This window comes from Marmota marmota, unplaced genomic scaffold (assembly GCF_001458135.2).
Source record: "Marmota marmota marmota unplaced genomic scaffold, marMar, whole genome shotgun sequence".
In the NCBI taxonomy this organism is placed as follows: domain Eukaryota; kingdom Metazoa; phylum Chordata; class Mammalia; order Rodentia; family Sciuridae; genus Marmota; species Marmota marmota.
Genome location: NW_025999842.1, coordinates 51,455,205 through 51,470,023, shown reverse-complemented (window position 1 = coordinate 51,470,023; position 14,819 = coordinate 51,455,205). Strand labels below are relative to the sequence as shown.

Below are 14,819 nucleotides of genomic sequence, written 5' to 3'. Positions count from 1 at the left end.
GTAATTATCTACGTGTGGGAGTGAGATTCTCACTGAATAGACTAAAAATTTACTTTAAAAAAGAGACAATAAGGGCTACATCTTAAAAGGTCTTCTGAAGTGTTCAGTTATATTTTAGTTATGAATCTGAAACCAGTCTACAAGAGGTAGGTGGTTATAAGTTGCAAAAAATGGGCTGGGGATGTGGCTCAAGCGGTAGCGCGCTCGCCTGGCATGCGTGCGGCCCGGGTTCGATTCTCAGCACCACATACAAACAAAGATGTTGTGTCCGCCAAATACTAAAAAAAATAAATGTTGAAATTCTCTCTCTCTCTTCCTCTCTCTCACTCTCTCTTTAAAAAAAAAAAAAAAAAAAAGTTGCAAAAAATGTTAAAGTGGCATGGCAAATTGTTTAATTTACTTAAGCCTCACTTATGCATTATTAAAATTAGTTTTATACCAGATAAGTATTCTTAATTTTTTTTTTTTTGTTCCTGTCTCATGACACCTGAGAGAAAGAAGTGCTTGTCAACATCATTGTCTTCCAGTGACAGTAATTTTTAAGGGGGAAGGAGTAAAGATGTCTCTGTTCTTTTCATCTTCCTGTTCCTCCCAAGCTGAGACTAGCTAGATTAGAGAATATGTAACCGTTTTTCAAGTGTAAAATTATACAACTTTATTATTTATTTGGATGTCTAGTATGTGCCAAACACTGGATGGTATGTTGTAGAAGTAACTTCTGGAGCTCAGGTTTAGCTGGAGAGGTAAGGCACATACTATATTTTAATATTTTATAATATATAGAGAATACAATATACTCTACCCAAAACTCTACAACAGAGGCCTTTGATATTCAAGTCATATAGCAATTTGGGATTATTACATGTGACCTAAAATTAATCATATAGTGCTGTGATGTGTGCCTTAAAATCTAAATATCATTTTCTTACTTCTTAAAAATCACCATAAGTAGCTGGGGTTGTGGCTCAGTGGTAGAGTGATTGCCTAACATGCATGAGGCACTGGGTTCAATCCTTAGCACCACATAAAAGTATAATGTCCACCTAAAAACTAAAAAATAAATATTTAAAAAAATCACCATGAGAAGAATAAGAACACAATTTCCAGTGTTTATTATTGAAGGAAGTATAGTTTAGCCTTCTAGTTTCCTACTGGAAATTAAAATTTAATAGAAATTTTCCTTTGTTAAGCAGAGAATAATCTAACTGCTAAGTTGTAACTATATACAGTATATTCTTAGATTTGAAATACAAACATTAAACTTAATCAGCATAATTGAGTTTAACATTAACTCATTCACAAGTATCTGAGTAGATATTAATAATGATTAGCTTCACTAATAATGATTAGCTTCACTAAACTCACATAATCATGATTTGGACAAAATGTTTTTATTTTCTAGAGGTTCTTGATTAGCACCTTTTTGCACATAGTTCACTTCAAAATGATCATGATTCAGTCATCTTGGGAATACTACTTCTGTATATCCTGAGGAGGTGCAAACATGGAGTACAAAGGAGAGGATGCTTTGGAAGAAGACTGAACAGAACAGCAGCAAAACTTCTATGTAGTCTTGGAGATAGATGTATTTAAGTATTCATCTGTAAAGTGGTTGGCTAGATTAAATAACCTCTAAAATATGGCCTCCAGATTGTATGAATCTTGATTTTATATAAGGACTCTACAGAATGCTTATTTTCTGATTCCCTCTTTATTATTAGTTTCTTCCTTGGCTGCCTTTTCATCATTCACTTTCTGTAAGCTGTCTAGGTGTTGAGTTGCTTCAGGTATTTTAATGGTGCTCACATTACTTTTATAAACCTGATTATCTATTTTCTGTGGATTTCTGTCTGTATTTCCTAAAGGAATCTCAGACCTAGTATGTCTGTTTCATTAACAGCATCTAGACTACTCTAGAGTCTTAGTAGTCACTTAAGGTTCCTTTTTTTTTTTTCTTTTTGTCTGCCTAACTTTAAATCATCAATATGTTCAACTAACGTACTGTCTCTTATGCATTCTCTTATTCATTTCCTATGCTGTAGTACTTGTTCAACTGTAGTCATACTGCTTGTGGTCTGCAGAACTCTCTTGATTTCCCTGTCTTTATTTCCATCTGTGTATCTTGATGTTGGTCACATCTGTTAGAATGAAAACTACCTAAAAACTGAGTTATTCATTTTCATCTTCCCAATGCCAAGAACATATTATTTTTTAAATTTACTTATTTTAATTAGGTATATATGACACCAGAATCCATTTTGATTCATTGTACACAATTGTACCCCAACTTTTCATTTCTCTGATTGTACACGATGTAGCATTGTACCATATGTGCAGTCATACATGTACCTAGGGTAATATGTTACCTAGCGTAATATGTCCATCACATTCCACCATCTTTCCTGACCCCATACCACTTCCCTTCCCTTCCCCTTTGCCCAAAGTTCCTCCATTTTTCCCATGCCCTCCCCCATTATGGATCAGCATGCACTTATCAGAGACAACATTCAGCCTTTGGTTTTTGGGGATTAGCTTACTTTACTTAGCATGATCTTCTCCAACTCCATCCATTTACCTGCAAATGCCATAATTTTATTCCCTTTTAATGCTGAGTAATATTCCATTGTGTATATATACTACAGTTTCTTTATCCATTCATCTATTGAAGGGAGTCTAGGTTGCTTCCCACAGTTTAGCTATGGTGGATTGAGCTGCTATGAACATTGATGTGCCTGCATTACTATAATACGTTGATTTTTAAGTCCTTTGGATATAGACTGAGGAGTGGGATAACTGGGTCAAATGGTGGTTCCATTTAAAGTTTTCTAAGGAATCTCCATACTGCTTTCCAGAGTGATTGCACCAGTTTGCAGTCCCACCAGCAATGTATGCATGTGCCTTTTCTCCCACATCCTCACTGACATTTATTATTGTCTGTATTCTTGATAACTGCCATTCTGATAGGTGTGAGATAAAATCTTACATTAGTTTTGATCAGCATTTCTCTAATTACTAGAGATGTTTAGCATTTTTTCATGTATTTGTTGATCAAATATCTCTTCTATGCAGTGTCTATGCAGCTCCTTAGCCCATTTATTGATTGGGTTATTTGTTTTTTTGGTGTTGAGTTTTTTGAGTTCTTTATATATCCTAGAGATTAGTGCTCTATCTGATGTGCATGTGGTAAAACTTTGCTCCCAAAATATAGGCTCTCTGTTCACCTCATTGTTTCTTTTTCTGAGAAGCTTTTTAGTTTGAATCCATCCATTTATTAATTCTTGATTTTATTTCTTGCACTTTAGGATTCTTGTTAAGGAAGTCAGGACCTAATCCGATGTGATGAAGATTTGGGCCTACTCTTTCCTCTATTAGTTTCAGGGTCTCGGGACTAATTTCTAGGTCCTTGATCCACTTTGAGTTGAGTTTTGTGCATGGTAAGAGAGAGGGGTTTATTTTCATTTTGTTGCATATGGATTTCCAGTTCTCCCAACACCATTTTTTGAAGAGGCTATTGTTTCACCAATGTGTGTTTTTGGCTCCTTTGCTAGTATGAGATAACTGTATTTATGTGGGTTTGTTGCTGTGTCTTCTATTTATAAGAAGATATTATAATGTAACCTGAAAAACTCTATCACAGAGATCCAAGATAATATCCACGCAATGTTTAATAAAATACATTTTTTTTGTGGTAGTCCCATTTATTTAGGAATTAAACAGATTTCTTGTATGAACTGCTGAATTTTGCACTGAATGACAGAACTAAGAGGTCATGACCAAAAGACTTCTAGTTCCCTTGAAGGTGTTTAGTATTTGTTAATGGTACAACCATCCATCCTTTCTTCCTTGGAAAAAAAGTCTGGGGATTGTTGTTTTTTTACCTTCTATATCCATTCTGGTATCAAGGGTACCTGATTTTACTTTGTAATATCTTTTTGTTATTCCCATCTTTGTCCCATTATTCTTATTTTAGGTTGAGCCATAGAATTTCTTACATATATTTGTGTAACAGTTTTCTAACTGCTTTCTCTTCAATCTTGCTTCCACAGTTAATTTTTCCATTCTGTAGTTACAGTAAGTTCTAAGTGCCCAATATGATAAGTCACGTGGTACTTCCATTCGTATACACACCCTTATATTTAAAAATCAAGTGATCTATATGATACACATGGCCCTAAATAACCGACCTGCTTTTTTAACCGTTTGTCTTACCACTGACTTTCCCATGTTGCACCCCCAATGATCTACTGGAAGTTGTATGCTTTCTGTCATTTCCTTTCTTTTATGTAGATTTTGTCTTCTCCAAGATTTACTAGCAATCTTGAAGGACACTTGCCTGGTTTGTCAAGAATAGGTTGCTTAGTACCTTAACCATGCACTCTCATTGTGCCTGCATTATTGCAGTTCACTTGTTTATGTGCTAGCTCTTTTTAGACTTGAGTTTCTTTAGGATTGGAGTCATATTTTATTTTTTATTTCTTTATCCCAGTACCTGTCACAGTGTTGCCCAGTTGGCATTTTCTCCCTTCCCATCATTAACAAATGTGATTTTCACAGAATAATTGTGTCTATAAGTTCTCCATTATCAAATGAAGAAAAGGAGAAGGAAGTTGTTATTTTGGTGATATCAGAGACCCACAGATTGTGTGCTTTCTCTTGATGTGAACATTAACTATAAGCTTGACAATTCTCTAAGCATTTATTAACTCATCTGTTTGTTCAAACATTCCTATTATGGATACTATTGTTATTCTACAGATGAGGAAATTAGGAACAGAAAAAAATTAGATTGATTTGAGGCCATGTAGATAAGGACTGTCTTCAAACTCTAGGAGTATGGCAGCAAAGTTTATATCTTTCCTACTAATCTCAAGAGGCTGGTGAATTGGCTTTTTACATGGTATGGTTATTGAGGTCTCCTTGGGAGCATGAAAATATGCATATAAACTTAATACATACTGTATTTTGTTGCTTTTTACACAGAGGAAACAATTCTGTGGTCTTTACCTCATAGGCTCAATAAATCTATGCTGAAGTTGGCCTCTGTGGCTCATGCATTATCAAGCCTTGGCTTTCTTTTATTAGTTACCAAAAATCTTTCTGTAATTTAAATTAAAGCATATTTTTCTTGAGAGGTAGTAGCATTCACTTAGAATACAGAAATTGCATGAGTTCTAGTCATGTATATGAAAAAATGATTGTTTATGTCAGAAAACCCCAGTCTGCATATGGGAGTACCAAGGAAGAGGAACAGATGGAAGCAAGTTGGGGGTCATTCTGTCAAGAACTGTATATGGTATTAAGAAATGTCTGTGAAGTCAAAAGTAATATTAATTGATAAATTAAGACTGTGAGGAAAGGAATTAGAAATAAATGACTAAAGTCAGGCTCAGCTAGATAGGAAAAGGATATTAGGATTGCTTGTTTTGTGGGCAAGAGGATGAGTTTAGGAGATGGTATTCATTTTTATGTAATATGGGTAGTACGCTTTTAATTTTCTTGCTACTCTTAAGAACAGTAGTTCTCAACTTGAAGCAATTTTGCTCCATAAGGGACATTTTGCAATGTCTGGAGACACTTTCTGGATGGTGCTAACATTCCTTGGGGCAGAGGGCAGTCCCCCAACAAAAATGAATTATCCCAGCCTAAATGTCTATAATGCCAAGGATGAAAAATCTTGCTTTAGAGATGATTTAGAGATGATTTGATGATTGCAGGATAATTTATCATGAAAGTTTTGTATGGTAAGAGGATATATGTTCAAAAAGTCACACTTAAAATTCCTTTTACTTTCACTTTTATTTCATTCCTTTAGAAATTTATCAGAATATTGAAAGAGCTGTCAAGAAATTATTTTATTTGTTCATATATTCAGCATTCAGTGAATATGTGTGGATGTTATACAGTATGTAAAATACTTAGGTTGTTGAAATAGAGCAATATAAACCACAGTTCTTGCTGTCCAGAGCATGAAAGTCTAGAACAGGTAGTTACTTAACACATAAAACACTACTGTTAAAACTTGCAGCTTTACTAGAGAGCATTCTGAATATAAAGTAGTCTTTGAGTAATTGATGGGATAAACTTTGTACCTTTGTTTCAAAGCAGGAGATTTTCATTGGTGCTTTTAGTAGTATGTTCTATTCAGAATCATTGATGGAAAGATCCAGGGTTGTGGTAAACTAAGTGTTATTGCTAAGTACAGTTTTATCTTATAGCTTTTAAGAAAAATCAAGTGTCTGAATATTAGTATAGATATAAGTGTTTAGCAGTTTAAATTGTTTTAGTATGTATGCTTTTTGCTTAAAATAATTTTTAATTTAGAATATGTAGTCATTACTGCATTGAAATATATAGTTTGAAATGAAAGTCACATTTTCCCTTTTGTACCATAAGTATCATGTTTAGAAATAATCATGTTTAAAAGTTCACTGACATGCTTGTAGACTGTTTAATGCCAATAATACAGTGTTGTGGATTATTGCTATATAATATAGTTATTGTTTTTTTGACTTTGGGTGCCATAGTTTTCTTTTATCCACCTATGTCTACTTGAATATTTTGTAATCTATTTAACCATTCCCTTATGGTGTGCTTCCATAGTTTTTTATCATTACAGATATCACAACAGTAAACAATCTTATTTATATATTGTTTCACAGTAGTGTTATTATGTCTGCAGGCTACATTCTCAGATTTGTAATATACATAATACATTTTTTATTTTATCAAATTTTTGATACACTTGTCAGGAGTAGCCAAGCTACACTTGTCAACAATGTCAACATCCTCCTCCCTGTCTCCTTGGCAACACTAAGATGTTCATAAAATAGAAATATTTCTACTATTCCTACACTTCCCTCTCTTCTTATGTCCTCACTCTTATATTTTCTTTCGTCATTTCTTCTCTTTCTCCTCCTCCTTGTCCTCTTCCTTTTTCTCCCTCTTTCTTTCCTTTGACATACTTTCTTTGACTTGTGTTTCTTTGACCTGGTCTATTGCTCGCATTCTTTTTGAAAATTTTTGTTTTAGCGTATAGGAACTATATTTTATATAGTTGCATTTATTTCTGGAATATTCTTTGTTTGCTTGTAGTATCTTTAATCAGAGAGAAATTTTAAAATTTTTATATCAAATTTGTCAGTCTTCTATACCTGTTTTCTTTTTACTTTATGTTCTTATCTTTAATCAGTAAGGAATTTGTATATGGTAAATCAACCATGCTAAAGTCTTTTCTTCAGATGAATTGTCAATATTTCCAGTACAATATGTTGAGTAACCCATCCTTTTCCCACTGATTTGAAACACTCTGCATATGCCAAATTTCTGTTCATAAATAAATATATATATTTCTATTCCTGTATGATTTCCCATATCCTCAATTCCTTTTAGTTCCTATATATAAAAGACATATAAACATATTCCTACTTATTGATATATTTGCAGATGTACTGTTCTTATTTATAGAGCTATTCTTGTCCTATTACCAGACTTTAATTTTCACCAGCTATATAGGAGGTCTTGATATCTGGTAGTTCAGACCCCCATCATTATTCTTAATTTAAAAATGAAATTGTTTTGGTCATTGTCTCACATTTACTCTTCCAGATGAACTTCAATATCAACTTTGCATGTTTCCCCCCAAAATAGTCTCATTGGATTTGTACTACATCATTCTTTTTTGTTATGTACTCTTGAAATTTATTTGCATGACAGTTAAGCAAATAAAAAATACTGGGTTCAAGCCAAGGTAAGGTGCTTTGTATTACTATCTCTTTGTGACAGTAAATGTTTATTCTAGCACTTCTTGACCCTCTAATCACCTAATTACTTAAAAACCCAAGACTAAATGGATACAGAAATATTCAGACTAAAAATACTGTAAGCATGCTCTGACTAACCACAGACTTCAGCAGTTATTTTTGGTTTAGAGTTTTCTTCCAAGGATTTATGTAAACAACAGTTAGATAATTCTGTAGGGCAAAGGTCTGATTTTTTTTTTTTAGTTTTGTTTGATGATATTTTTTAATGCTTTCACAATATAATATATATTACAACTTCATTGTGAGGTAGGTGGTACATTTTGTAGAAGGGAAAAACTTAAAAGTCTTTGAAATATTTAATAACTAGTTCAAGGTTCATGTTCTGTGAATTTCCATGGCAGAGCCTTGGATTTCTAGCCATACCAGTCTAATTAAAACTGATTACTCCTGGCTGGCAGAGATCTGTAGGATATAAATGGAATCTTAGGGCGAAGCTTAGGAAATACCTTTTTAATTGCTTGGAGAAAGTGAAGGAATTATGGAACGATGAAATACAGCAAAATATCTTATGGAGAAATTGTCATTACCACATGTAAGTACATATGGATTTTTCTCATTTAATCTTCCCTATCTAAAGAGTTTCAGCAATTATCCTTCCTAAGAATATTTGATACTCTTTCTGTTTTACTTTCACCTAATTAAATGAAGAGTCCTTGAACATAAATCTGTAAAAGATCTTTTAAAAAATGGCTTTCCTTCAAAACCTCAATCATATAGTCTTTAAGTTTATTCAGGCTCAATTCTTTTGATGAAATACCTCCTAATGGAATGGTTGCCAGAACAGTTTTGAAAGGGCCAACTAGGGTCAAACCTGATTGGTAAAGAGTGTAGAACGCAGACTCCAGTTCTGGCAAATATCAAACAGTAATAAATTTAGAAGTAGCATTAGGTTTCCTTTATCATTCTTTGCTCACGCTCGCGTTTCTCTCTCTCTCTCTCTCTCTCTCTCTCTCTCTCTCTCTCTCTCTCTCTCGTGCTTTTTGAGTCTTACTTTTGTTTATAGTAAAATTCTCTTGCCAGCCCCCGCAACAGTTTATTGACTATTGCCTAGTCTTTTTCAGAAGTACTGACCTTTGATTCCTAAAATTTGACATTTCCCATGTTATTTCTATCTTTTTAAAAGTTTTTAATCAGATTAAATCTCATTTTTCTTTTTTTCATTTTTTTCTTTTTTGGTATTGGTGCTGGAGATCAAACCCAGGGCCTTGCACATGCTTGGCAAACATTCTACTGCTGAGCTGCATCCCTAGCCCCTCAAATCTCATTTTGCTTGTTAAGCTTTCCATAATTACTCAGGTACATACTTTGACTTTTCTTATTTATTATAGTTCACGTCTCAGAATAGTTCATAAGGTCTTGGAGAATAGCAGAATTGCCACTGTGTGACCCTGCCCCCCTGATCCTTAATCTGGCTGTCACAGGCCTCAAGGTTAATGTCCTCTGGCAAATTAACCCCTCTGAACATCAGTTTCTACAAAGTAATGTAGAATAATTATACCTGTTTTACACAGTTATTATGAAGGTTAAAAGACAATGTAAAAGCACCTGGCAGATGACAATAGAGAATGCCTATAGCAAGTACCAGGTTGTCTTTCTAGAACTCATATCTCCAACATTAGGAGGTGTTTGGTATTTATTAATTGTAAGAAATAGATAAAGAGATTATATTGAGGAGGTTTTTGCCTGAAGAAGAGATCTAAGATAATTTATAAAGATGATAGAGGTCAACTTTTGGTTATAGAATTTAAATCCATGGGAGTTAATCATTAAACTGTTTCTTGAATGTTTTATAGGTAGAGCACTGTGACATATTCAGTGGACTGTGTAAACATATGTATCAGGTACTTCTTGTCCTCAGAGAGCTAGTAGTCTCATATTGAATGTGCTTAAAGACCATAGGAGTGAGTCAAAATAAATCATGTGGATGTGCAAGTAGAGGGTTTCATTAAATTCAAGTGTCAGTAACAATTGTGTGATGCTTTAGATATCTAACTTTGCATCCTTTACAAAGGAATAGTCATTGAAAAAGAACCTTCAGGACAAGAAACCTAGATCATTTCATGATCACGAGAAAACCTAGATCTTCTAACTAGATTTTAGCCCCAGAAAGGAAGCATGGGAGCCCTGGAGGAAGCAGCTCATCAAGGGGACAAGGTGGCAGTTTCTAATTATGCTTTGCTACAGAGATAACTGGATTATGAGAAAGGTGAACTGGCAGGGCAGGTGGGTAATTTGGTGTTGGATAGACCCTGCCAGGAAGGTGAAGTAATTTGACTTTTTGTCCCTTGTTTCTTTGTCAATAAAACTAGCAGACTAAATTGACTGAGTAGCTGTTATTTCTTTTGGAATGAAAAATTGAACAAATGAACAACTTTCTATTCAACTAGGGACTAAATACTCACTGTTAATATATCAATCTTCAGGATGTATTTTTTTGCGGGGGGGGGGAGGTGATCATAATTTGATGGAGGTAGTTTTCATGGCTTTAAGGAGAACATTGGTAGTCTTCCTTTGGAAATAGAGTACTTTACTTTTACCTCATAGTGGCCTGTTTGACTTAAAGGATATCTTAGTGGTTTAGGAGTGAGATACAAATGTCCACAGAGGTAGAGATCTTAATTGACTTTATTATATAAAGTGGAAACTTCATATACTTTATATAAAACTTAAGAGGAAGGCTGATGACATAGTGTATATGTGAGAGTGTATATGTGAGGCCTTAAGTTTCATCCCCAGCCCTGCAAAACAACAACAAAATCTTCAGAGGAAACTGAACTTAGTGAAATGAACTGCCATAAGGTAACTGCTGATTAATGGCAGGGCAGGGAGCAGAATCCATGCTATTTCCCATCCAGTACTCATTTCTCATTGTCATATTTGAGACTTACTGAAAATTCGATGATTGATTTCTTGAGATTGTTATACAGTGAATGAATTTTCATTTGATTGGGAAAGATGAGAAGACACTAAACATTTCAGTTTTTTTTTTCTTGTAACATGATAGATTGAATCTTACAGTGTATCTCTTAATGATTCATGACTGGTTATTTTAATTATTAGTTCATTTCTGAGCTGTGCCAGTAGATCTACCTCCTATCCAGTACAGTGCACATCATAAGGAGGACTTTTTAAAGTATATAACATTGCCTTTTACAGCTCAGTGAATAATTTAATGAACATATTTTTATTTTTGATGGTAGATATTAATTTGAATTAATATGCTTTCAAAATAGCCAGAGCCAAGGTTATCTGGTAAAGGGAGGTACTGGGGTTGGACTTACTGAACTCCTTGAAAAAACTTGCAAAATACTGTGTGTATGTGCATTTTTCTGTTGTTAGCCTTTTAAAGGGTACCTGACTTAAAAAAAAAAAAAAGTTTAGAAATCACTGCTTTAATAGATGTTATTCAGATCCATAATGTTGGCTGCTTTCTTTCTACTTTCATCCAAATTTTTGAAATATTGTGTCCTAAGTTTGATGTCCTATAGATAAAACAAAACAAAAAAGCCCTGTTTATTGCATCACCAGAAATATTGGTAGATCATGGTGATTTTCTCTATGCTTAGAGACTTTTTATATCATTGTGTGACCCACCCACTTTTTAAAAGTCACACATCTAAAATACTAAATGTTTAAGTGGGTCAAGAAAGTTTTCATATAAACATAGTTAGAAGAAATAAAAAATGAACCTTAATGGGAAGTTGGATTTAGTCCTGTGGAGCCTGGGTTGAGTCTCTTATTATTTCCTATTCTTGTAACAGGCCAAAATCCACCATGCCTCCTTCCCTTGTTTTACTCAATTGGGAATTTCCTTTCTCCTTATCTGCACACCAACACACTCACCCATACACCACACACATACCTCACACCACCATACCATTGTTATCATGTCCTAAGTATCCTCCTTCCTTATCCATTTACTCCTTCACCTTATTTTAACTCTGGGAACTGCCTTTTCTTGAAAGGCCAACTGCTTTATAATTCTCAATCTTTTTTCCTAGTGTTTTACTACTTGTTTTATTTCATTTGTATCTTCTCAAACCCCCGGGAGATCAACTTAATTCTTTTTCCTGCCCTTCCAACATCATTATTCATCTTTTTTTCTTCCCTTAATCCCTGCTCTGTTGAGGTTCAGGTCTTTTGCCTGAATCAGTGTTTTGTTAGTTCTCCTGCAGTCATCTACTGAATAACCTCACGACTCCTTTTCCTTATCCTTCAGACTTTAGCTGCTGGCGGTGTACAAGTTTTCTTCTCCACCCTCAGCTCTTCATGGTCATAGCTTACTTGAGAGCATCTAAATGGAAAGCACCAAGTCCATCTGAAACAAATGCTTGTTCCTTGACAGCTCCATTTCCAGTGACCTTCACTTCTCATCAGCAATTCACTGTAATTTCTTGTGCGTCAAAACTGTACTTCTCATACCATGACCTTTTCTTCATTGTTGACCTTTCTACTTTATCTACTATATCAGTAGTTTCCCTTTATCATTTAATTTACCTGTCTTAGATTTCATGGTCTTTAATAATTTTAATATCATTCTATTTGGGTGTTGGTATCTTCAGTGACTTTGTTGCTTTCTCCTGGCTGGCACCTATCGGTTAGAACCTTAACCCTATATGCAACAGTTAATGCCTTTTCCTGAATGGCTGACCATTGCTAGAGAAAGTCATGCAGAAAGGTGGGTTATTCTACCCTAAATTCATTATTTTAGTAGTTTAATGGGCTTTAGTACTATTGAACACTTGCCCTAAATTTTATGTTCAACCTATTCTTTGAGCAACAGTTATTGAAAATCTTATTCACTTTCCAGATTGTTCTAGTTTTGTCATCCAGCCTCAGTCCCTGCAGGTAACTAGCTGCTATGTTAAAGAGAAAATAGAAGCACTCCATTGGGAATTTTCTTCTCCCGGTTCCTAAACAAACAAATCTACCTTCTTTTGCAATAAAAAGGGCCTTTTTCCAATCTTAGTTCAGTTTCTACCTGCGCCTTAGACTCTATCCTCTCAAAAATTAAAATATTGTTGTACAACCAGAGATATGAAAAATTGTGCTCTACATGTGTAATATGAATTGTAGTGCATTCTGTTGTCATATATAACAATCAAAATTTTAAAAAAATAAATATTGGCAATCTCTTCTTCATGTATTCATCTGATCCCTTTCAGTTTTATCTTTTTCATGAACTGATTCCACATCTCTCTTCTATCATTCTCCTCCATTTCTCCCTTTCCAACCAAACATCTTTGAAAGAATCATTTTTACACATCTACAGTCCCTTGCCCAAATCTCTTTGGGCCAGATTTAATTCGGATTTACGAATTTTTTTGAATTTAGAAAAGCATTACACCATGTATGTACCATGTGTGGTGTTAATAGCTCCAGTGGGTTGTAAAGCAGCACCCTGGAATCAAACACTTGCTATTTCTTCTCTGAAATGTTGGGCTTTTCACTTTAAGTGGGATAAATAAGGATTGTGGATAAATAGTCTCATTTTAGTTATTAAAAGTAATTAAAAAACAATTTTTCATTGCTTGTGGATTTTGGTGTTAGCAATGAGAGGTAGTGGGTATGTACTTCTGTTTTTGTTTTCTCACCTTCCTTCTTTTTTTTTAACCCATTCTGGTGTTTACTTTCCCTTACTTGCTTCAAATGATTCTTGCTAATTCAACCAGTGACCTTTATCTAAAGTGATCATTTCACCAGTAAATGTTTTCCGTTCTCAGTTGACTAACTGGCCAGCACCGTCAGATCCTGGTGATGCCAACTCCATCAAACACTCTCTTTCCTTAGCTTCACTGGTATCACCCTTTGCTGGTTCTCCTTTACCTTGCTGTAGCTATCATCCTCCTAGGACCACTTTCTTTTTTTTTTTAACTGCTCTCTCCTTTGGTGATTGTCTGTGTTGTCAACTACCAATTAGGTGTTAATGAATCACAAATATACACTCTAGTTCAGACCTCTTCTTTGAGTGTGATCAATATGTTGAACTGCCTACTTGATATTCCCTTTTTTTAAAATCTCAGAATATCCTAATCTCATGATTTTCCTCTGCCCAAACTGGTTGTCCTTCCACTTTCTCTTCTTTCTCTTTCCCCTTCCAACAAATGCTTATCTCATTTTGGTAATATTCATTTCTGTAGAACAAAGATTAGGATCTTTGGTGTGGCCTAAAAGGCCTGCCTGGCTTGCCCACCTCTTCAGCTTCACTTAGCTCCCCTTCTGCTTTCACTCACTCTGAAGTACCTTTCTCCTATAACAGGGCCATTGTAATACAAAAGCTACTCTATTTGATATGTTCTTCCTTTGTATGCCAGTTAATTTCTTTTTTACAACTTACCTTTCTCACTTTCCAAGAGAAGCTCGTTAATTCATGTGCCCTATCATCAAATCTTAGGGCACTATATATGAATTCTTTTTTTTTTTTTTTGATAGCAAGGAATGAACTCACTTAACCATTGAGTCACATTCCCGCACTTTTTAAAAAACACTTTAATTTAGAGACAGGGTCTTGCTGAGTTGCTTAGGGCCTCACTAAGTTGCTGATGTTGGCTTTAAACTTGCGATTCTCCTGCTCTCTTCCTGAGCTGCTGGGATTTCAGGTATATGCCACTGTGCCCGGCACTATATATGAATTCTTTATGAAACTAGTAACAATTTTAATTTTGCTTTTTTTGAACTACCTAATATTTTTCCTCACTATACTGTAAGTTCCCTGAGCACAAGCATTGTATCTGCTCTTGTTTACCATTGTATTTCCAGCATAGTGCTTAGCATGTAGGAGGCAAACAGTAAACATTTTGAGTGAATTCTGGACATTATCTTTGTGAATTAAGTAGTTTCTGTATATTTAGTGATGTAGCAATGTATTCTTCACAGGTTTATGTGTATTCAGTCCTGATAGTACTCTTTTTGGAAATTATGAATATATGGTTTTTAAAAAAATTTAATGTATTATGTAAGGAGCAGATTATATATATATATATATATATATATATATAT

General features: G+C 34.5%; 1 protein-coding gene across 3 annotated transcripts in view; it reads left to right on the top strand.

Annotated features, from left to right (window-relative positions):
- Positions 1-14,819, top strand: part of Hbs1l (HBS1 like translational GTPase) — a 92,051-nt gene that overhangs the window by 38,213 nt on the left and 39,019 nt on the right. The gene's annotated exons all lie outside the window — the stretch shown is intronic.